The 25,458-nt window shown below is 38.0% G+C and overlaps 1 pseudogene; it reads right to left on the minus strand.

The window, feature by feature from the left end:
* Positions 1 to 25,458, minus strand: part of LOC113047842 (plexin-A4-like) — a 184,668-nt pseudogene that overhangs the window by 53,530 nt on the left and 105,680 nt on the right.

The raw sequence follows: 25,458 nt of genomic DNA on the forward strand, positions 1-25,458 counted from the left end.
CTTTCAGTCTTATTGTGAACAATATTTATTGTTAACATAATATTTATTTCATTATCAAATCAATTGCCAGTGGCTACATTTTCCCCCATGAAATTTCTTTGCATCTGGAAATATTACAAACAATATAATACATATAAAATAATACATTTCATCTTAAATTGTATACATGTGAAATGACAATATACTGTTTATTTTATCAACATTAATACACTGAATTTGATAATTGACTTCTAAAAGTTAATTATATTATATTATATTTCCAGTTTCTAGATTTTTCTGGTGTGTATGTGTGTCGAGTTCATTAATATTTCTACATGTGTGCACAGTGTGTGCATGAGTGTGTGTATGAGTTTATTAAAACCACCTCAGCCCTCTGCAAATGCTTTTCCATCTGATGAATTGCCGATTTCCTTGAGAAGTCATCCAGCGTGCACCTGCCAACACGCGGGAGGTTTGTTTTAATGCCTTATCATTAGTGAAGTAAACTGTTCTATTAGAAGACTAAGGAGTAATTTGTTTCCCTCATTATGTAAATACTGCTCGAACATGGCGAAATGCAGTACTTTGATGAATAATGAACAGGAAATGAAATCGCATCAAAGTGATCAAGCAGACGAGAGTTCAGGAGTGGGCACACGCAAAACACTGAGGACGGCCTCCTGGCATCTGGCCTGCCCTCTCTCTTCCTGTTCCCCTCGTGACCCTGCGTTCACTCTGCTCTCTGCCACACTGAGCTAAATACCATTGCATCACCCATGCTAGCAGAGGAGAAAATAAACAAATAAATAACTACACACATCAGTAAATGAATAGAAACATGTAATTAGTGCATTCAAATTCATTTTACTCGCCAGCTTTGTGTTTTGATCGGGGGAAAGACTTGTAGTGAGTTTGCAATGCCACCCTTCACATCAAACCCACAGATATATAGAGAGAGAGAGAGACAGACTGCAGATGTCTTCAGAAGAAAGCAGCTAACAGAGTCAGCCAGAAGCAGCTAAATTAATAAGTTCTGTTAAAATAATAAATCCCTCAAGGAGTTTTATTCAACAGTTTCACTTGCTGTGCAACTCATAATGGAAAATAGCACCAACCTCGCTTTGCCAAGACTAATTTATAATGAACACGAGGAAGTACATTTCTCATGTATGACTGATGACACCGGCCTAGTGGAGTTTAAAGTGTGTGAACTCCCAAGGTCTGGCCAGTAGCATGAAGCAAAGACAGCTCTAATGGGACAAACACTGGAGGAGAACTATACAGAAGCAGGTTTCTTAAGAAAGAGACTGTCTATGTTTAGAAAAGCAAACTAACACAGTGATTTGAAGTTACTTAAAGAAACAGAGAGCAAAAAGAAGAGAAAGCAAGAAAGAGAAATGTAAAAGCACTAAGAATGTCATCTCAGTTGATTTCAACATGGTTTGTCATTGGCACGTGGCTAAGCTAACAACACAGTACTCTAAATAGGCGTAAGATACATATTTTTAGCATTAAATAGAAGCTGAGTTATAATTGGCATTACTCTCATCTTGCCAAACGCCTCGGTTTTTCTTACACTAAGCTTGTTGCAGTGCATTCTGTGATTGCCGCTTTAGAATTTGGCCAAAATGAATGCAGATATCTTAGGAAGCAGAGTAATTAAGATCCTACCTTTTACAATAGCCTGCGAATTTGAAGTGTTTTAAAATGCTACCACAGTAATTATAGTTTTGATAGAACGCCTACCATTCCTAAGCCAATTCTACTCCAAACATTTCACGGAAATTCCATTATGCAAGAATAAAAAAAGCAAAGCCACAGTACTGTATTCGTAGTGAGTTCAGCTGCTAGCCCCCTGTGAGAGAAGAGCCAGTCGGTCACCATCATTATGGAGTGAGCAAAGAAGAGGGATGCAAGGAAAGAGGAAGACATGAAGCAGAGAGCAGGAAGGAGGGGAGAAGAGAGACAGAGGAAGATACTTGTGGAGAGTCATTACGCAGCCCAGTGGCTCTGACCCGATTATTCCCAGCAGAGACCTCAGGCCCACTGCCCCCCACTGGTCCACAAACCACAGCTGAGTGGAAAATTAGTATGGAGCACCCCGGGAATGACCCCGACACACTGAGGCACGAGACACCAAACACACACGTGCACAGAAAACATTCACTCACTTAACACCATGTACAAAAAATAGAATCCAATATTCATTCAGCATGCGTGGTATATAATCATAAACAAGTTTATATTACAAGTATATATTACATATAGACAAGCATATATCTTTTTAATAAAACTATTTAGTTAATGCAGTAAATTAAATATTCTAAAATAAATTAAAGGTACTTTATCCTTTTGACATAATGAAATAAATTAATTCCAAACACCATTTTCTACTATAACCTAATTCATAGGCACGTCAATAGACTATCGCTTGAATGGTTGTTTGGAAAGACTGCCATGGATTCTTGTACTTTTGCTCAACCATATTTACTCCAGCACTGCCTAATAGCAGCATGACCTCAGAATCTGAGCTGCATTTCTAAACACTTTCATGTGACTTGAATCCATCCGACTTCAGACTACGGCGCAGCTGGAGAGACACATTACCTATCAAAGTTGCACACACCCACATAAATACCCACGATCCATCTCAATGCCATAAAAGCGCCACGTTTTCCGTGACGCAGCAGCACTCGCCTCCAAACTCGCATGCAATTTCAGGAGCTGTCAAAAACACCTCAGACCGGCTCTTTCATCTCATCTCCCTGCTGTCCCTGTTCCTCCTGGGCCAGGGGACCCATCTAACCCTGCTAATATTAAACAGATTATCTGTCTCCTCCAACACCATTTCCTCTACAGATCTGATCAAACATTGCACGTACTAACACCCAATCTGTCTCCTGTGACTGCCTTCCGGCTGTCAGGATACAGCTCAGAGGAATGTTTACAACTCTTTTTATATATATAAAAATATATATATATCTTGCTGTTTCGATCGAGCAGACCGATCTTTTTCCTTTCAGCTGCAGGGGTCAACTGAGTTTTCAGCAGACATGAAAGACCACTAAGAATGACCGAAAGACAAAGGCAGAGTGGATGTGAAGACATTTAGACAAAGCATTTTAAAGAGGTCACACTCAATAAGACTCCATCTAAGTATGCAGAGTAACTTGAGAGTGTGTGTGCTATAGTTAGAGGGTCTGTCCTCTATCACAAAGGGCAAACAAATGGATCTTCATCCACCTAAAAGAATGACCCACGTACCCAGGGGAAAAATCAATGTGATGCTCAAATTAGAGATATCAATCTGATCTGGTTGAACATTTACGAAAGCATTTTGCTTCTGTGCCAATGCAAGGTGAATGGCACATTTCTGGAGCTGTTTGGAAAAGAAAAACATGTATGACATTTGAAACCGGTGTAAAATTAAGCTACGATGAAGACAGGACTGTGTCTCTTTCCTTATCCTACCTGTGCTGGTTCAAAACTGCACACCTGCTGTGGTGAACACAATGTTCTTGCCATAATTCACAGAGGTGTTTTATCCCACATCTTTATAGACCATTCAAAGACTTGGAAAATCTTGAAAAGCTATTTTTTTTACAAGATAAATTTAGAAGCACATTCTAACATCACTTTTTAGTTAGAGAAGGTTATTGTTGTTAAAGGAGCTCAGAAAGGTTCTTGTAAACCACAAATATAATTTATGTAGCAAAAAACTTGTGCTGAGAAGTTTGATGTACTTCAGTAATTTGATTTGAAATCGTTCATTTAAATCAATGGACTCTGAAACAAAAGTCTTTTGTGCAATACAGGTGACACTTACTGTTCCATTTGTTAACTACATTAATGAAATAACAATAATAATAACAAAAAAGTCTAAAGCAATTATAATCTTAATGTTATTTTGAACTTTACTAATACATTATTAAAATCAAAAGTTGGATCTGATAATATTTAACAGATCAGAGCTTGCATGGACTAACAAGGAACAGTCATATTTTATTAATGAATGTTAACCGATAAATACATACTGTAACACATGCTCATTGTTTGTTGATGTCAGTTAATATATACATACAAATATTATTATAATTTAAGAACCGTCCAGTGGTTTATACTGTATATTAGCATTAGTATAATATAATAATAAATTAATAAAATAGAATTCTGTAATTCTTATGTTGTTGTCACTCCAAAATGAATGACTTTCTTCTGTTAAACACAAAAGATGAAATCTGAATTTCTGAATTTATTTTGGTCTCCATGGAAGGTGGATATTATTATGGTTTGGAATGACATGACGGTGAATACATAATGACGATTCCTTTAACTTCTTCCACATTTAATTCCTGTCTTTTCAATCAATGCCTGTGCTCTCTCTCTCTCTCTATCAGGTGTGTCTGTCTCCATGTCTAGTTCACGCTCTGTCACACCAGGACAGGCCACCCCTCTTGCTGTCTTCTACCCCGTCTCCCCTTTGCATTCTCTCCCTGTGTCTCCTGCTCTTTCTCTGGTGACAGTGAGGGATAGGTTGAGTCGTGTAGGACTGCCTGCGCTCTGAGAAATCTTGCTGACAGTCGTGAAGTGTGGCTGTAGTTCTGTCCTGATGCTTCCGTCACTTTTGGAGCATGTTCCTTTCTCTCAGCCAGCCGCAAACTCCTCCTCCCAGGCTCTTCAGGAGTTCAGCACCAGGGGTGACAGAGCCGGTCCTGCTCCCCCGAGGAGACGCCACTCTCTGCTGGGCACAGTGGGTGCCGTGCATGTTTTGGGTGCAAAACAACTCGGGACTGACTTGACAGGCCCAGGTGGAATGCACTGAGAATAAATTGCCCCTGCTAGTACAGTTTATTTGCATTTGCAGTCTACATCATTTTAGAAATGCCACATGCAAAAGTGCTGTAACTACTTAATGTTCATTGTTAAGAAAAATGGCACTGCCAAAATTTCTTATGTTCCAGATAAATTTGACCCACAACACATAGGACAATAATGGTAAACCAGGACGTTTTTCTTGAAATTGTGTGACTACATCTCATTTAAGGTAAAGAACATGCCTGCAAAGTGTAGACACTTCTGAATCGAATCTTGAAATTGTTAGCACCGTGCTCTACTGTTGGAGTTTAAAAATGCAATTTTCAAAATGTAATCAATTTAAAATTGAGAAAACTATTTAAAAATGTGTATATTTACAATTTTAAAAATCATTACTCTCATGTTAACTTTTTTTCGTAGTATTAGTTATTTGATTTATTTATTTCTGTTGTTGTTTTTGTTCTTACTGCACCATCCTGGGACATTCGTACAGACAATAACAATGATTGCTGCTTCTCTCATCATACATTAGAAAAGAATGCAGGGGAAGGCCCTGCCAGAGAGAGGACCTTAGAGGCATAAACAAAGCCTTAGAATCCAACACACACACACACACACACACACAGTACAGTGGATCAAAGAGAGCTGCATTAAAACCTCTCTCGGTCCAGCCACACAAACATAAGTTCTGGAAAACAAGGTAAAACATTTCAGAATGGACCCAAACTTATATGCATATAAGATTATGAAAATGTATTAATGATGAATGTATTTGAGGTCATAGCAGCATTTTCAGAATATAAGACATAATGTACATAAAAATATCAAAATTTATAGGACTTTAAGCTTCAGATGAAAAATAAAAAACGAAGGCAAAATACATTCAATAAATAAATAAATAAATCCCAATTTAATTGTGGATGCCATCTGTAAAGTTATTACAGTTTTAAACAATGATCTCATTTCTCATAAAGCCTCAGTAACATGTTGTCAAAGATACTGATGGATAAAGACATGCTGATATTCTTGACGTGCCCCAAAATAATATCCATCTCATAACCATCCTAATAAAGATACATAAAGATATTATAATGGAGTGTGAATTTGCATCTTTGTCAATCTGCTCCAGTCTCACTCTGTCAGCCGTCTTCAGAAGGAGAGACTGAAATCTGACAGCATTATTTTCCCCGTCTTAATGATGATTTACAGTCTATCCGTCTCCACGCCATTCCAAAGCATCACAATCACTGCTCATTTACACCCTGCAAAATGACTGCCTGCGAAACATTCTGGCAATGTTTCCACGACATTTGTAAAGCAGTCAGGGGAGTTATTCATTGCAGCCCTCGGGAACTAGTGTGATTGTCAAGGATGGATGTAATGTTGTTAAACTGTGGTGAATACGTTTTCCACTCAATGTGGGATTATAATATCAAACAAATACTATAGACTCCAAAGACTGACAGAATGGAAACATCCTTCATTCACGAAATACTATACTGATTACAACACCACTTTCATGCATTCTCTTTAGAGACAACCCTCTTCTTTCATAAACAAGAACAAAACATCCTTTCCAAGTCTGAACATTTAAACTTGAGGAGCACCCTCCCTCTCTCCTAGAGTTATGGATTTCTGCCTCTCTGGTCCTGTTTTCCAAGACTAACAGACTCTTCTGGAGATCTGAGTAAACAGAAGTCTGGAGCAGGCGGCTTTGCTCCTGTGTTGACAGAGAGAGGGAAGGTTATCTGAAGGTTGATTGGGAACAACAAACTTAAGGAGGTTCTTAAACTTTTCTCCCTTGCTATCCAGTCAGACGCACTCATAGCTGTAAAATATTTTTTCAAGGTATTGTTGCTGTCTCAGGTTTGTCTTGTAACTCACATTTAGATGAAAGATTCATTGAGACCATTTTGGCACTGGCCATTTTGTATTCAAGACTTCAGAGTTCTTTCGTTCTCGCCTCCTCAGCACAACTGAATGCAGCCTTGTAAGCATATTTTAATTCCCTTTTGCATTTAAACTTTTAAGGAATCAAGACTTAGAATTAGTTTACACTGTTCATCATGACCAGAGGCAAAAGAGCAAAAAACCCAAGGGTCTGAGGGTTGGTGTGGTGGTCCGGTCAACAAACTGAAGGTCAGAGCCAAACATCCTCATAAATGCACTCAATTTAGAGACACAATCTTCCCAAGTGGATCACACACACACTCTACACCCCTCTGCTCTGTTCTCCCCATGTTCAATAGTAGTGCAAGTTGAGCAAATAAGCCCAGTCATCCATCCATCCCTTCAGTGTGTTGTTTTCCTTCTCTCTCTGGTGGCTGTGTGGAACTCTGTTGACTTTTACATTCCTCTTGAGGACTGGAGTGATCCGTTTCATCACAGACTCCTGCTCTCTAGCAGTCTAGATTACTATATTTATGCTCTGCTGGCCAACACGTTGTTGTCACTTAACTCAAAACAGCCTTCTGAAACTCTTTTGTGAGTTAAAAACTTCAGATTGTCATTTCTTTCCATAAATAGCCAGATATTCCTCGTCATTTTCCTCAAAAATCCATGGGTAACTATGGTGGCAGGGATTTTGAAACAGAGGAGGAGTAATTGCACAAGTTATCTTTACATTTATTTGGTTAATTTATCATCAATTCCTCTGCATTCCCTGATATACCTTTCACAGTGAGTTACACCAACAAAAGTGAACTGAAGATCAGAGTAGCTAGAAATAGTATCTTAAGGTGACAACTGCACCTTTCCCCTTTTTACATTATTTTGTGATTTCTGACCTCAAATTAGAGAGGTTTTTCCACTGAATTCAGTTTCTTGCATGAAATGTAAGAATCAAACTGCAAAAAAAAAAAGTGTTATTTTACTATTTTATTTATAGGAATGGTATTTAATATTTCAAATTACCTTTAATTTTTATATTTAAATTTTAGTTATATTTTTAGTAATTGCAAGTGGTTATTATTATTTTTTAAATACTTAATAATTTTAGTACTTCAACATATTTGACGTCAGTTAAGGCAACAATTCTAATAGCAATTTTTAGTTTAATATTCACATTTTATTTGAATTTTATTTCAATTAATGATAGAATGATAGATAAAAAGATAGAACTACAGACAGAATGATTAAACAACAGAATGACAGAGCAAACAACAGAACAAACAAAAGAACAAACACAAGAATGAAAACATCCACGACACACAGACAGACCTGGATATAGACCTCTCAAACTGAAATGATCAAGGTGAGAAGTGTAGTCCATCTGATCTCTGCACTTCTCTATTGATCTGTTTATGGCATCTTTCATCTCTTATTAAAAAGACATCCATACAGTTGCAGTACGAGTATCTCTTTGTGGCATATCAGTGTTAAGATATGTTGCTTTAAGCATGATTACCCATGAAAAACAGGTAGATTACAGCAGACAAATGGGGGGTGCACTGACAGGAGTCATGCCTTGGCGTGAGAGAGCCCTCTCTGGGCAGGACTCGAGTTACAGGGACCCTGGTTAAGCATGCAGGGGAGGAGAGGATGGGAAAGGTAAACTCCAGGGCAATCAATCAGCCGGGGACCCAGGGAAGCCAGGTCAGATTGCCTGACTCCATCAGAGAGTGGTGCTGTTCACTTTTTCTGGGCATGAGGCCATGGGAGAGGAGAGAGAGAGAATGAGGGAGTGCTATGAGAAAGTATTGAAAAACACAGAAGGGACAAATAGAATGGTGATATGAAAAATGCAGAAACAAAAGAGTCCATAATAAGAAGCGACACAGGGCCTGAATGGAAGCGAGGGTTGGTCTCCGCAAACGCAGCCGTACTCGTTGTGTTGCCAACCAACATAAAGACCTCCTGTGAGTTCTGGTCCTTCTACCACCTGAGGCTAAACAACAAACTGCTGCTGTTTTTATTAGCATTGTGTCCCGTGTACACTTGACACTGTTTCTGCTGCCAAAGGACAGAGAGAAATGACAGAGTGAAGGAGAGAAAGAGGCAGCTCTCTCTTGCTGCATAGTTTTCAGTACCAAATGACCTCCTTCCTTCATGGACAATCATGATAAGTTGATCAGCCTATTCCTGCAGTGCGAATACAGGACTCAATCCAAAACTAATAATGCCATGCTCGGTGGTATCTTTAAATAAATATAAAACGTAAAAAAAAATAATAATAATTACAGAAAAACAGGAATTAATTCAAAATGTATAAAAACGCAATCTACTTTGGTGTAACACTAAGTGGCTACATGAATAAATACCTAAATAAATGTTTAAATGGCTAATAAATAATACATAAAAATACATAATTGATGTGATTACGTCTTACGTCTTCACAGCATGTGAAAGCACAAGTCAAATGTGTTTATTTATTTTTCTATGTATTTAGTTTAAATATTTAAAATAATTGTAGGCCAATTACAATATATATTATATATAGGCAAAATAAATAAGTACATATATCAATCAATCAAGCTAAGTAGCTACATGAATAAATAGCTAAATACATAAAAATACATAAATTATGTGATTTAAATGTGATGATTAAAATAAATACTGCTTAGGGATGTGCGATATGATGATATATATCGGATCATGAACAAAATAAAAAGTCTAGTGTTTCATATTATGCTCTATCAGTAGTGTCACAATATACATAATATACATTATTTATGGTAATACTTTTTCATCATTTGGATGATTTCGATCTTTACACGCTACCACAGGGCGTAAAAGGGAGACAGAACCAGGTAGAGAACTAGCCAGGACAAAAAAACTACGAGCTTGTTCCTAAACTAGGGACTTCTGTACATCTGTAGCGTGGACATGTGTTCTTTAGCAATGCAGTTTTAAAACAACCAATTTTTTAGCACATTTAAACACAAACAGAGCTAAACATCTCTGTTTCTGTGCGAGAGGAGCACACATTTTGTGCCTCTTTATTGGCTTTGAACGATTGCATAAACACACTCATATGCATCAGCATCCTCATCTTTGCAAGCATCCTCATAAACACAGTGATTCAGGTCTTAAGAGAGAGTAAACAGCTGAAAAAGAAAACCCATACGTAACAGTATATTGGATCTGGACTTCGGTCTTAAAGGGGAAGCTGCCCAATATTCGTCCCGTCTGCTATTCATATTAATCAAACAACAATGAGAAAAAAATCTCTCTCTCTCTCTCTCTCTATATATATATATATATATGGCTAAAATTGTTAAATAGCTAATAAATAAAATCTATAAATTTACAAATTATGTGATATATTAAAACAGACAACATAAATGACTAAAATAGCTAATATTGCTAATTAACAAAATAAACAAATTACTATTTAGCCTAAGCAAATGGCTAAAAAGAATGTCACTTTTGTGAAAAAATCATTTTCGATTTTTAAGACATAAGTGTTAGTTGAATCGAATGTAAAATCGATTTTCCATGTCTAAAAAAAAGGCACTTCTTTTTTTAAAGCCAAATAATGGACGAACGTAAAGAGAACGCTCGAAACGCAGCTTGCAATGGTGGCTCCTTTTCATAACTCAGAATCTCCTGTAACTACAGGTAGATGCGCGAATGAGGCGAATTCGAGTCTACCGCGCCGCGAGACCTCCAGACGCACGTGGGTCGAGTCTTTACATTGACTTAACATTGAAATCATTTGCGCCAGACCCTCTATTCGCGTTTGGTGTGAACGCAGCGTAAGAGGTCGGTTTCGCCCAGTCTTGTAAATGCTCAAGCGCGTAAAATTGCTGGTATTTTCTAAGTAATAGGGTACATATTTGGTTAAAATCGATTCCCTATTTTCATTTTCGAAACTTTTTTTGGTTGGTCCGATCGATTGTGCAATCAATTTTCGAACTAAAAGTGACAGCCCTAATGTCATTGAATATGGAGATGTGAGATAGCTTGAGATCACAATGCTGCACACAGACACACAGACACACACACACACACCTCTGGGGTCCTCAAAAGAGGACTATTTACAGTGGAGTGGGAAATATGGCCATCCCTTGAGGCCATGAAGCATCCATCTCCCTCACTTTCTACACAGTGGGTGGAAAGGTGGCTGTGTACAAGTATTTGTGTTTATGTTTTTCCATGTGTGTGCACGTGTCTGAGATCCATTAGTAGGAAAAATGTGAGAACTGTTTCAAAGCTCTAGGGCCACACACTTACTTAAATGTGAATTATCTGAATTACTCTAAATGAGTAAACATATCATGCTACATGCCTCTTAAATGGATAATCCACCCAAAAATAAAAATTGTGTCATAATATACCCTCGTGTCATTCCAAATCTGTATACATTTCTTTAATCTGCAGAACACACACAAAGAAAGATATTTTGAAAGATGTTGATTACCAGTTTCTGCCGCCATTGGCTTCCACTCTATAATGGAAATAATGGAAGTCAATGGGAATGGAAACAGTTTGGTTGCCAACATTCTTAAAAATATCTTATGTTCCACAGGCCAAAGAAAGTCATACATGTTTGGAACAATATCAGGTTGAGCACATAATGACAGAAGTTTCTTTTTTTTTAGGTTGACTATCCCTTTAACCAACATCTAGTACACATACTGTACTCCATTTATATGATCCTCAGGAATTTGTCTACATATGGGTGTACAGGAGGGTTGTACTCACATGTTGTGAAGCACACACCAGCCACAGTGAGGATCTCCAGATCCCAGACACTCTTTACAGGACGAATACTGCTCGCAGGCCTCCACTGGGACACGGGTTAGCTGCAAACAGAGAAACAGAGAGAGATTAAGTTATGTGTGGAGTGAGACTTAAGTCTCTCTTACAAGGTGTGTTCACAATGACTACAACATTGGAGGTGGATAAGCTGAACTCATCATAAAGGCTCATACGGTCAAATCTCATTGAAAATTAACACCTTCCGGTCATTCAATGAAATGTGTGGATCACACAGCATTCCTCAGTTTTTAATTAATCTGTATTAGAGAAATGTAATCGGCTGAGATTTCAAATTAAGACTTTATTTATCTGTCTAAAAACCATTGTGAAATTGAAAATAGCTTGTACTTTAGCTCAAATAGAAAGCAAAAAGACTTCAAGAAAGGCAAAGGACATATGGTTCATGAGAACACACATGCACACATCTGCCAAACGTGGCATTTCGTCACATACAGTGGGATGAGGATCTGCTGAGAGAGCTCATCCTAGGTCATCAACTCAAGCTAGCGCACCTTCCCATTTACAGCCAATTAACACTTGAGAGAAGAAGAGGCGCTGTGGAGCTGTCGGGAAACATACAGGGCCAAACAAAGCCGAACCAAAAAAGAGATCTGCACTGAAATACACATGTAATAGCCATTCCTGTCTCCATGGATATGGCCCGGGGCCATCAGTTTTCTTTTGCTTTGACTGATTACTTGTCACTGGTGGATGACTACTGTCAGTCACAGCTTAGATGAGAAGCGATTGGTCCAGAGCGGTCAGGCATGATAAATGACAGATGACATCATCACTGGCCTCTTTATTTGGCTTTTTTTTTTTTTTAAGAAAGAAATTGACCTTTTTTTCCATTTCAGTCATGCTTGAGAGTGAGAAGGCATTTTAAGATCAAGATTTGACTATAACATTTATATAAAAGCAGGCTCATATTTAAGCACTTTATTCTTGTTCTGTTGTCAGCGCTCATCCATCAGCGTATTTACGTCTTGCTGTGCCTTGAAGTTCTGTCAAACTATTTCTCTTTCTCAACTATTTTTAATTCTTACACATATCTCAGTGACATTTACGTGAAATTATTTGGACACATGACACAAATATTACAGAGTTCGAAACAATGAAGGAAAACTAAATAAAAACGTCATGATGCCTATTCAGGTGGTAAACGTTTTGCGATGGGATGTGAGCAAAATGAAAAAAAGAAAAAGCATTTCAGCATTCATTGAGTGATTTTTGTCAGTGCTTTCTCAAATCACCCAAGAAAAAAAATTCCAGACATATTATCTACTGCTTATTTCTTTATTTTTTACAGAGGCACCTGATCTGATTAAATACTCCCACTCAAACTGACATCTCAGAGTGTACAATGAGAATAAATCATTATGAAAATCTCTTTTTAACACTGATAAATGCCGTCGGACTACTATTGGCCAGTAATGACAATTTAGGCATTTGGCACAATAGAAATTAATTACACGAGTAAAATTACAAGCTCGGCCCATGACAGAGATTGGGAGCTCAAAAGAAAATAGAGAGGAAAAAAAGGAAAATCCCATTGGGTTCATATTTAAAATGCACAATTTTGGAACTGTGTTATATGACTGTGCAAGTACAGGGCAAACTTTTGTGTTTGACAAGCAACAGAATTAATTGAAGTCCAAATTAAGTTGAAGACTGAATTACATCACATTATGTATTTTGTTACAATAAGAGTATGAACACATTAAGAGTTAAATAACTCCTCATAGCCCTGCAAATAAACTTAAACTGGCCTTTTGACACAAAGACAAGACGAGAAACTCCTTTCACTATGCTCCGCTGTTTAAAAGCACATCCATTTAAGCCGTATCTAATGTTGCCCTCTGATTTTCGACTGGGATTTACAGCAAATATCTGAGATTCTTAGAAAATGAGAGAAAGAAAGAAAAAAGCATTCATCTGAATGGCTTTAAAGGAATAGTTATATTTACAGCTATTAGAGGAAGATAAAGAGCAAGACATGAAAAAGAGAGGTCAGGAGGTTGTGACTGAAAGAGGGCATCCTTTGGAAGAGCGCTTCAGATGACATGATCTCACTGCCATGTACAAGAATGAGGTTCAAAATCCAAGAGAAAAGTCATTTCTCTCATCACGCACACATGATGGCTGTTAGCCAAAGCAAAGCCCTTGTTTCTCCCCCGGCTGCACTCCCTTCCTCCATTTCACAGCTATGAAGAGGTAAATTATCAGGCATTGTGATAGTGCGCTTGCCTTAGCATAGAGGGACTTCAGGTTAGGCCTTGGTGAGCAGAGCGGGAGATTGACTCTCATTACCTTTAGAAAATGATAAGGGTTTAGGAGCTGCCAGTGAAATTCTCCCCTCTGATTCAACAGGTTTTCTTCCTTTTTATGAAAGAGATTGTTGCACTTGTGGAAAAGCATGTGTCTCACTGTGTGTGTGCAAGAGCTTTCACAAAGCATCAGAGCAGTATGTATCTGGCAAACATGATTGATAAAAAAAAAAATAAATACATGAAATGAATAAGACAACCGACAGATGATGTCTTCTGTGTGTACGGATGGGCGTGCGTGTTTATACATTCTCCATTCAGCTAGGCATAAACCCTATCATCACATGATGTGAAAAGCAGGTTATTTTTAGGGCAGAAGGAGAGCCAACTTTGTCGATTTTATATTGTGATTTATCTTGACGATGTCTATGATCTACTTTTCAAGCGCAACGTAGAGATTGTGATCTTTGATGTCCTCATAATAATGTTAAAACTACAGCAACGACTATTGGATGACTGTGGCTTGTCAAATTATATTACGTCTCTAACATGTGTCTTTCATACATGGTGACGTACTTAAAAAAAAAAAAATCAATTAGAGCATTCAATCAAATTTTAGTTTCAGTTTTTAGTTTTGCCGCAAGCTGTTTTAATAATTTCAAACAACTCAGTCCAATCATGCAAAGTGACTGTCATAAAATGGAGTCTACTGTGGGACGTTTATTTTAAAAAGAGAGTTAAACACGAACAAGCAAAGTATATGTGGCGATTCAGGCACATGGATAAATGGTCAAATACTGTATACACACAAATGTAATATGACAAAATGCGTCTTGGTGAGTATTTACGTAAAGACATAGAATATACAAAATTGGGAAAGAAATTGAATGTGTGTCAGTATATTAGATGCCTGTGTTTGGTCTTAAAGAGACAGAAGCCTAATAAACCAACTACTGTCTGTGACATTAATGTTAATCAAACAACAAAATACAAAGACAATCGCTCACTGCTCTTGAATGAATTGCTTTATATCTTTAATAATAATCAGTGTATATTTGATTCATACAGTGATGCAGTGTTTAAGTTTAACTCCGGCTTTAAAGGGTTAAATGAAACCTATTATTGATTCACAAAGAATCCTTTTAAAGAAAAATGCAACCAGAATACACAAAAGTATAAGAGATTTATCCACACGAATCGAATCAAAATGTAAAATCGATTCAAAAATCTAAACGGATGTAAAAAAAAAAAAGGATCAGGAATCAAATCAGGAATTGCATCACCCTAGGATGCACACACTGTAATATGCCTCGGTGTAGAGAGAATGTGCGCTCTCTGCTGTCTGCACCCTGTCTCAGCGGCCCAGAACAGAGCGTGCTTTAACACACTCCCCATCGTGCTAGAGAGAGATGGAGAGAACAGGAGGAGGAAGAAGACAAATGTGTCCAGAAAGAGGTTTTCCCACTGCCCTCCCAAGCTGGAAAAGGAAAGGCGCCAACACAGGAATCTCATTATGTCATAAATCTGTTAGATTATAAGTCATTTATCCGAGAGCTCTGTAAGAGGATTGAGATAATGAGGCAAACTGACAAATGACACTGCCCAACAGATTAATGCAGCCGTTAACTCCGAGAGGGGCATCTCTCTTTTCTCTTTCAAAAACTAACTGCCTGCGAAGACAGCATTTTATGACATCATAGGCTCATTCTTGATGATAGTGATGTTGTGGAACAGAGTGCACGCCTGTGTGAGTGTGCATGTAAATAGAACAATATAAGAGCTTCCACAATAATGGCTATAGGACGACACACTGCGTGTCAATTTAAAAGTGGGATTCTCATCACCTGTTTTGTAATACCTGGTCATTAAAGTCCACTTTAATCACCCTACAAACCTAATCAAACATAACATCCTCTTCCATTTTCTCTCCTCATGAAATCCTTCAGTAAATCCCACAGACCTGAGTGACTAGCAGGGTTTCTCAATCATCTCGGAGCTGAGCTGTGGTTTATTATGGAGTCTAATCCACTGGGCTCATCTGTAGCTCAACGCTCCTCTGCTGGCATTAACAAACTTCCTCTGACTCACTCAAAGCCAAGGCGAAAGTTCAAGGCATACTGATGCTGAACTAGCTTTAAAGGTGACAATACATGGCTGTGCTAAAAACCCTTGTAAGCTGCCTATCTGGACAGCATTTTTGGGCATCATACAGTATATATATGCTTAAACAATCAAGCCAACTCGTTTGAAGTTGGACAATTACTCAGATTAGAGAAACAGCTTAAATACAAGACTATTTACATGTCTGACTGGGTGAGGTGTTATTAATTAATGTCTAAATGAAACATTTCTGGAAAGGTTTCTGTAAATGTAAGGTTTATGGGTAGGGGATACAAATATATACACATTTTAATCTCAGTATAAAAACCTGAATCCAACATCAATAAAAAGAAATAAATAAAAATGTGTGCATGAGACAGTTGCCCTTATCAGTGGCACAATGTCATGTTTGCAAGAAACAATGTGTCACAGAATTGACAGGCTTCAGGAAAAAACGACATTGTTGTTTTGTGACGGAACAATATCTGCCATACAACACACTAAGATTGACCCAGCCAATCACCTGCTGAACTAACATTAGCTGAACTTCAGCCAATCACGGACCAGCTCTAGCACTGCTAGGGATCAGAGAACAAAAATAAATAAATAAATAAACTACAATAAAATGTTTAAGTGACAAGCACAAAAATTGTAGTGAACACCAATAAAAGCAACACACTCATATTTAAATGAAATCTTCCCTCAGACACACACGTGTATCCCTCCCTTTCTGTATTTTCCCAATTTTGGATGTTTAACCACCAGTGAAGCAGAAGACAGCTGACAACATCCCATCATAACTGATTTATTAAATTAATCCATCAATGTCCATCTTAAATGAATCTCACTGCTAGCGCACACATACACAGAGCCTGGCTCATTGTCATTTGGGTATCAGAGGAGGTCATGAAAAGTGCATTTATGTGTGTATAGGGAGCGTGTCAGTGGAAGATGAACACTGGTAATATGAACTGTTATTTTCTTGTCTCTTATACTTACAAACACAGCAACACTGAGCTGTTGCAACCTTAACAATCATCTCATAAAGGTACATAGAACGAATATATTTATACACAATGAGATAAAAATACATCCTTCATTAAAGCATCTACAGTTTACACACATTCTCACTAACACATTAATATTTACCATTGTGAGAACTCCTATTGACATCTATGGCTCAATCCAATTCAGCTGATGCTGGGCCGCTTTGTGTTTATACTTTATGAGAATTAATAATGGCCTGCTTAAATATAATCATCTTTATATTTGAACTGAAAGTTTTTTTTTTTATAAAGCAAGAATAACTGTATTCCTACAATATTCATTACTATTAGGTAAGTCTCTGCATAGCTGGGCTTGTTTCTGTCTTTCTGTACACATTTGGTCAAAATCTGACACACATCTTTCCCTAAAACCACAGTGGATGCTCAGGTCTGGTAGCTGGTCATAGTCATGGTTAATCGGGCTGTGCCCTGCAAGGCCCTATGGGCTTCACAGACAGAAAATGCAATTATGTGTGCTGTGAACCCAGGCACTCTGTGCACTAACTGGATTTACATTCAGGCCTTGATACTCCCCTTCCAACTGTCACAAACATATCAGAGCTGATTCTGCCCAGACGACATCATTAGGCCTACAGGCAACCAAACCCAGGAACCACATCACTATAGAAAACAGATCTGGGCAGTCACAAACACACACATGCTAAACTAACAACACTCTCCCTCTCACCTTTTATTGCGTTTCTCTTAACAGGGACATATTATAGACTTTTGTTGTTTTTAAAGGTGAAGTGGGTGATTTTTTTGCTACTAGTAGCGCAAACGGATTTGCCTTCCATTGGTCTTCCATTGGTTAGTCAAACTCATGCCATTTGTTGGGCCAATGTTGCTGTGTTGGGTCACTCAAAAACATTATGAAACAACACCGATTTGTTTATATGCTTTGGGGAAATCAACCAAGCAAAATTCTACTACTGCTGCATTTTATGTCCAGTATAACTACAGTATAAGGTAACTTCACACACTTTTTGCAAGTGTTCTTCTGTATGTGTGCTCGCAAAATGATGCTTTTGTTCACTCAAAACCCCCTTTAATCAAAATCAGTATTTCAGGAGAAGTTCCTTTGCTTACGTTGATTAAAATTCCCCCGAAAGTGTACTTCTATTCACTCAAACACAATGGGCTGCGGTCTAAGTAGGCCACTGCAATACCACAACGTAATGTTCTCAAGATCCCGATGTCACACTGGGGGATTGGTGGCGAATGCTGCATATGGGACAGTCATTAAATGGCAGCTCGTAATTGAAATGAAAGGTTGTCTTTATTAAACCTTTTCTGATGAGGTGGCAGATGCCTTATCCCACCAATGAATGCCCAGAGCTGATCTGCAACAAAAGATTTGGACTTTGAGCTGTTTGGCTTGTGTGAGACATGCTTTAAATTATTAACACTTATACTACCTGCAGCTTCAACTTGCTCTACATGAATTATGAATATGCTGCATGCATGAGAGTGTAGCAAAGCCACCGTCTCCAGCCTGCTTTGTGACATAGCTGTTATGAGAAACACATACAAAGAAAATCAATTTAATTTCTCTGAAAATAAGGAAAACGAGCATTGATTCTTTAGATTCAAATGAAGCCATTGAAGCAGCACTTGTCTTAAATTGCGGACAGAACATTCTAAGACAGGACAAAACCCAGGCATACAAATTTCACACAAAAGACTGATCCGAAGATCCAGTGTAAAATGACAGTAAACTGCGGGAGAGAAGAACACAACTTCCATTTGGATGGACAGAACAAAAGGCTTTAATGTGCCAAGACCAGCAATTTGTGTAACTCCATTGAGCTCTGAACCTCCTTGTCATTCATTTAATGCAGGAGGAACTATAGCTCTGTCATTAGCGCTCACAGCTGTCCCTCTGACCACACACACGCGCCCGATGCTGACATTGTCTGAAGTTACAATAAAAAACACTTAGCCCTAGAAGAAAGGATGACAAACGTGGACAAAAAGCCAAGCGCAATAATTAGCTGCGAGCTCTGATAACTGTAATCTGCTTCACTCTCAACAGACAGTCTGGCCCCTTTCCTTAAAAAGACGCATTTATCTTGCTGTTTAAAATGATACAGGAAAGTAGCCAGATTTAATTAGAGGGATAATCAGGGGATTAATTAGAAATAGAGAGTAAGAGAGGGAGAGAGAAAGAGACAGACTTAGAAGAAAATAAGTGATCAGTAAAGGTAAAAGTAACCCCCCCCCCCAACTAATTAAGTCAATAAAGTCAACTTAAAATGTATAATAAAAAATAACAGAATGTTATAACCGCTATTCTAATTCATTAGAAACATTTAAATCATCTATATTATTAATTATCCAAGTGTACCACCTTTATAATGCACGATTTATCATATGGAGACAAACTAAAATGTCTCTTTTTAGTTCAAAGCAAGAAGAGAATTTCCATTCCATTTTAGTTCAAGAGTTATAAGACATTAAACGAACCTAAACCCAATATAACCAATTAACCCAATATAAATCAAATACTGTATAAACCGTACTGTATACTATTGATTTGAGATGTTTATTGTGTATATATTTGATTGATTTGGTTCCTGCTTTGGTGAGATTTTTTATTTATTATTATTATTATTTTTTATTTTTTATCAGGAGTATTGAAGTTTTCACAAAGCATTCCACTGTTAAACAATTCTTAAAGGTTTATGTTCTCTTTAAATATCAATTCCTCTGTGGACAAAATGAATGGGATTTTTACACCCCATCTGTTGTGCATTTGGAATATGGAATTATGGGTAATTGTCAAAATTGACACTTAATTAAAAATAAAAATGACTTAAAGTAAGATCAGTCCACTGTAGTGGATGTCATTTATACGACGGCTCATAAAGTATAACCTAGATATCAACAGGCCTGGTATAATGCGAAACGTGATCAATGCTGTACTTACAGCTGACCTCAGCAATGACTCAATGTGAAGGACTATGGGATCTTGAACCCCAACACAACCTGAGCTCTGTTCAACCAATCTACCATAATCACACACATAACCCATACCTCCTCCGCTCCCAAACACTATCATTCACTGCCTCCAATCCCCTTCATTCCCTCCCTCCTTCTCTTTCTCTTTCTGCCTTTAAGGCTGGACCAGCAGGAGATTATCGACCTACTGCTCTTGTTTTTCTGCTCCTCTCTCCTGCAGGGAATTTGTATGACTGTGTGTGCTCATGATTGTTCTAGCATACACTAAACTTTGGATTTTTTGGGTTATTACAAGTTATAAAAAAAAAGAATAAAAAAACTGACTTATTAACTTACTAATTTTCCTTACGTGTACAGTTAATTCAGTCAGGTGTATCATGTTGAATTTCCAAGCAGCCCCCAAGATTTTTCATAACAGAGACCACAGTAACCCCACATAAAAGAGACAAACACAAAAAAAGATAAGTGTGTGAGAGAGGGAGTTTAAGGTACATGAAAGAGAAAGTGGTAAATGTTTTAAGTGATACAGGTTTGTGTGTGTGTGTGCACAAGCATGGAGAAGCAGAGACAGTCATGAGAATTTCTGCATTTTGTTATCAGTCATAAATATTAATGCGGACATCTCAACCACAGAGCTGGAGTCAAACTGTGAGAGTGGTAGAGACTGAGACTGAAAGAAACAAGCCAAAAAAGAAATGGCACGTCTCTCTGTTATTCATGGCAAAACAAACAAAAGTGTAAACACAGAAGAAAACCAAGTATGAGTAGGATCTGAATTCATGCAAATATATTAAAACTATCAGAGCATTAAAACAGTTCAATGAGTCGATGATTTAGGGTTTATTCAATAAAAGATTTACCAGATCTTATCAGATTTATTATTCAAATGGATGACCTGCGAACCATTCTGTAATTCATAAAAAAATTGACAAAAAGTGTATTAGTAAATCAGACTACACTAGTCGCACTTACGTCCAGGCATGAGGACGACACAATCTTGCCAATATTTTAAATCACATTCATTCAAGATCACAACTCAGCTAAAATTTTATTTGGTTTACAGTGGTTCTGTAGAATCAGCAGCGATGGTAGTGATGCAAGAAGCACTGTGTTACATCACAGATCATTAAATTTTAAAGCAAACTGGAATAAATCTTTCAGTGGGGGCAGAATTACAGGTGGGACGATAGAATGCATGTTCACTAAATAGCTTCTAAATATATGCATGATTCCCCAGTAGATGTGATCCCCTGATGTTTGGGACTAAACAGCAACCAGACGACAACTCTCTAACTGGGCTAATAGGCTAATTGCAACAGGGTGAGATTATTCACTGGCAGAGCACCACAGGTCCACTTCTAGTATTTATTCACGTCATAGAAAACATCTTTCCTTTCCCATAAGACTCGAGTCGATGATCATGGCCTAGTTTTAAACCACACTTTCAATTGGTTTTAAATTATGTTTACAGCATAGCTAAAGTTGGTGAGAGTGACCTAAAACAGTCTAGATTCTAGTTTAACATCTGTATTGATGTCAACACAGTGGATCTGCATTGTGAAATCTTTTGCCCACACATGCAATTGCTAGGTTTTGTCTAGCAAAAATCCACCTAACTGTAAATGTGAACCTATTTTAGCTTATTAACATACAGAGTGTCCAAAGACAACTATCCATTAGTAACTTTTTGCAGACTAGGCAATTTACAAGCAGTGTCCAGCCAATGTCCCAAATCCCAGGATGCCATTCACTGACCCTTACTGCTAGTGAAGTGGATTTTACTGAATGAGATTTCAGATTTATAGCCATTGCTATAAATGTTGACATTGGCTATGTATCCGCTTTCAGGTCTGAGTGTGGCTTTACAGCAGCTTTGTATTGAGGTAAAAGGATTTGTGGGTAAAAACGTCATCTTGAATTTGCCATAATATTCAAACAGAGTATTGGGATACTTTAAGTGTTTGTAAGTATGTGTGTGTGTGTGTGTGTGTGAGAGAGAGAGAGAGCTAGAAGCCTTAAATCCTGCTAAGTGCAGTCAGGAGTGTTTACATTGATATAAAAGAGGGGAGAACCTCATCTAGGGGTCAGGGGTCAGAGGTCAAAGGTTAAAACACCTAATAGTTACATAACATTTTAAGTGTTATTTTGATTTAATGCAACAGAGATAATTTTTCACTGAATGATAAACATTGTATACCACAATGCAGGCGGCATAAAAAACTGTGTTGGGTAATATGAAAAGCATTATTTACAGGTATGTCACAAAAATAAAAGCCTGAGCTGCAAACCTGATGACAGGTTATCTGTGTAAGGGTGTTTTTACAGCACTAAGTGCACGCAGTGTTTTTCTGATTTTGAGATTTACAAGCTTCAGTAGTGCTAAAGATATCCGGGACAGAGCCAGATCTACTCCATTACACCAATTGGGCCATTTTGAGCCAGCATATCCTGATGTGTAAATCGCGTGTGTATTTTTGGACACACACAGTGTGTGAAAGTCCAATCCATCACATGTCATTTTTTACGATGTAAAATGTCCCCCCCTCTCTTTGGCTGTCCAAGCGCACCAAAATTCTGGTACAATTTCATCTCTCCTTCTTTCCCAGCTTCCACATGCTGCGTAAATCGTGATGCATTTTGGGCAAAGGATAACAGTGACTCACCTGTGACTCTGACATCACATACAAGAAGTGCTGATCTGAAGAGAAAGCCATGTCTCGCAGGATCTGCCCATTGTCGACAACTTGGATGGTTTCATACTGTAAAGCGCCATAGGTAGGACCATCTACCCGAATCTGAAAGGAGAGAGAATAAATTGTGTTACTCCACCATTAATAAGCTACTAAAGTGAAAAGAGACAGAACTAAAGAGTCAGAGTAAAGCAGAGGGGAAGGGGGAAAGAGCTGTTAAGTTGTTAGACAGCTGTAGGTGTAATAAATTGCAAGTTCAGCAGAGAGCTGTAACATCCTCACACAGTTGGACTGCAGTGATGGAGGTCTCATGACTATATCTGAACATCTGTTGTTGTTGACACAAAAGTTCACACTCACACTCTGTTCCAGTTTTCATATAACCCTAACCTCCCTCCAGACTACATCTTCTTACCAAACAATCACTAAAGGGCCATGTGAGAACTTAAGTCTTTTTACCTGTCATTAAACATTATAATGCACCTGATAACCCATTACGAATGAATGAATCAGCAATTTCCCTTCCATTTTTGACACTAAACAGTTTAGGAGGTATCTACCGTAGTCCATTCCCATCGGAATCAACAGCTTTATCTCTGCGTTTATGGCCTGGAATCCCATCAGACCACAAGTCTTGTCAACCTGAGATCATCTTACCACAATAGATGACTAAAACAATTTAGTGCCACCACTTCAAAAAGTCCCCCTCTGAGTCTCTGTGATGTTTCATGTGTTTTAGCTTTGCGTGTTCTCACTTTCTCTGGGGCTTTTTGTTTTGTATGCTGAGGGTCACCAACAAAAACCAACAAAAAAGAAGTTGAACAAAAGAAGAGAATAGAAGGAAAGGGGCGGAAGAAAGCAAAAACCCCTCACACGAGCCAAAGCCTTATTCAGCAAGAGGGTTATCTAATCTCCCTGATCGAGGGCTGGTTAATTTGGCTGGGATTGGGTTTCGGCCAGGAAGAGCTGCAGTGTTTGGGATGGCAGTGTGTGGGCAGTGAAAGAATAAACTGCAGGAGGTTTTGCGAAGCCCGGGTCGAGTACTGAGAGAGATACTGTACATGGAGTGGTCCGACAGATTACTGGAGGGACCAGGTGAAGCAGATGGGCATTATCACAACTGTAGCTAAACAAATTAGCCTCAACGTATGGCTGTTAGTATTAGCAAGGAGATGCTATAGGGTTGAGGGAGAAAAAAAAACCATGGCAAAATCAACATGCTAATAAACCTTAACAACAACCTTAAATTCAAGCAGCAAGTACTGTACACCAGGTTATCAGTGTATGAATAATTTGGTTTTATTAAAGTTTTTTTTCCCTCATGATTATAAACTTGTGAATTCCTATGCAATATCATTTTCTCACTTTCATTTCAGTTTCTATAAAGTGGATTGTATTGTTATCTTTAAAACCAGATTAGATTACAATGCTAATCTGTGTATCACACAATCTTTTGGATTTAATTCCAGTTCAAAGCCACGACTGACACCATTTCGACAGTTCAGAAATTAACCTTCAGTGTCACACTTTCTGTTTGTGTTTGCAATACATATCAACATAAATTAAAATAACAGGAGAGAGCTAATAGAGAAATAGGAGAGCTCTTTATTTTCAGAGTAGAAGTAAGCCTGCACATTTCCGCTCTGTGAATTGTGTTCGGTGGGACCTCAGGTGTACAGCACAGCCAATGGACAGGCTCAAAACACCCCCCCTCCTAGTGGTCATGGACTGTAACAACAGTACCCATTCATGTGAGGTTACACAGTAAATGACTCGTGATTAAATGTAGTCAAGGCTAAATTACAAACACTGAGGTTCAATATCTCTTATTCTTTTTTTAAATTCAGTATACAATTGAAAGGATGATTAATGTCATAGTATTGCTCATTTGTGATATAGAGCAGAGGTTAAAGCATCACACTGTCAAAGGGCAGTATAGTAGAGAATAGCAGGCGAAATCTAGTTAAGATCAGCTAAGCGAAGAGCAAACAAAAGGAGAGGTGATGAGAGAAGCCGTAACCACTGGAGATCTGCAGCTTCATAATGTGGGCAGGACTCTATCCAGCATCCATGGAAACTGCAATTTCCTCTGGCTGCTCAAAACAACTGGATCAGACCTGCTATCAGGCCAGTGATATGACTGTAGATTAAGACTAATGCTATAGAGTAGTTTCTCAAAAACTGTGGGCTGAATTCACTAAACAGTTGGAAGCCATTATGCGTGGCATCTCAAACTTTTATCTTATTCTCTAACCACCTGCAGTTCAGTTTAACCAGGCACTGAAGAACTGATTTAGGTGCCTGATTCGCCGTCAAAACAGAAAATGTACCCTTTTGCTCTCCACTGACTGATGAATGCAGAACTTCTCCACTTCACCACTTCCAAGTCATTATCTTTGAAATTGAAATCTAAAAGAGCATTGATATTCATAATGTGTTTCCTTTTAATCTTCTTGCTAATCCTATCTTACGGTTTTTAGTTACCTTACAAAGTCCTCTTTAAATTAAAATAAAACATGAAAAAATAATGCAATTCTCAGTGTAATCCTATACGAAACGCTGGATGACCTTACATATTTATTTTATATATTATTTTCAGTCTATACGACAGGCTGCCTACAAACATTCAGGTGCATTTATTTATCGATTTAAACATAACAGCCAAAAAGAAAATTCCATTTCAAAGCGAATTACAAATAACTCAGCCGTCTTGAAATTCCCACTCAATAAAACCCTCCACACTGCAATCCAGTTGTATTTAACTAGTGATGGCTGCCCTTTCAAACTTAAAGTTTTTTTATTTATTTTTTATTCTCTATCTAGCTATTGCCACTGACTTCAAACAATCTGCAAAAGCACATAAGCACTCGTCTCAGGAGGACGCTTTACTTTTGGCAC

The sequence above is a fragment of the Carassius auratus genome, chromosome 29, assembly GCF_003368295.1.
Source record: "Carassius auratus strain Wakin chromosome 29, ASM336829v1, whole genome shotgun sequence".
NCBI lineage: Eukaryota > Metazoa > Chordata > Actinopteri > Cypriniformes > Cyprinidae > Carassius > Carassius auratus.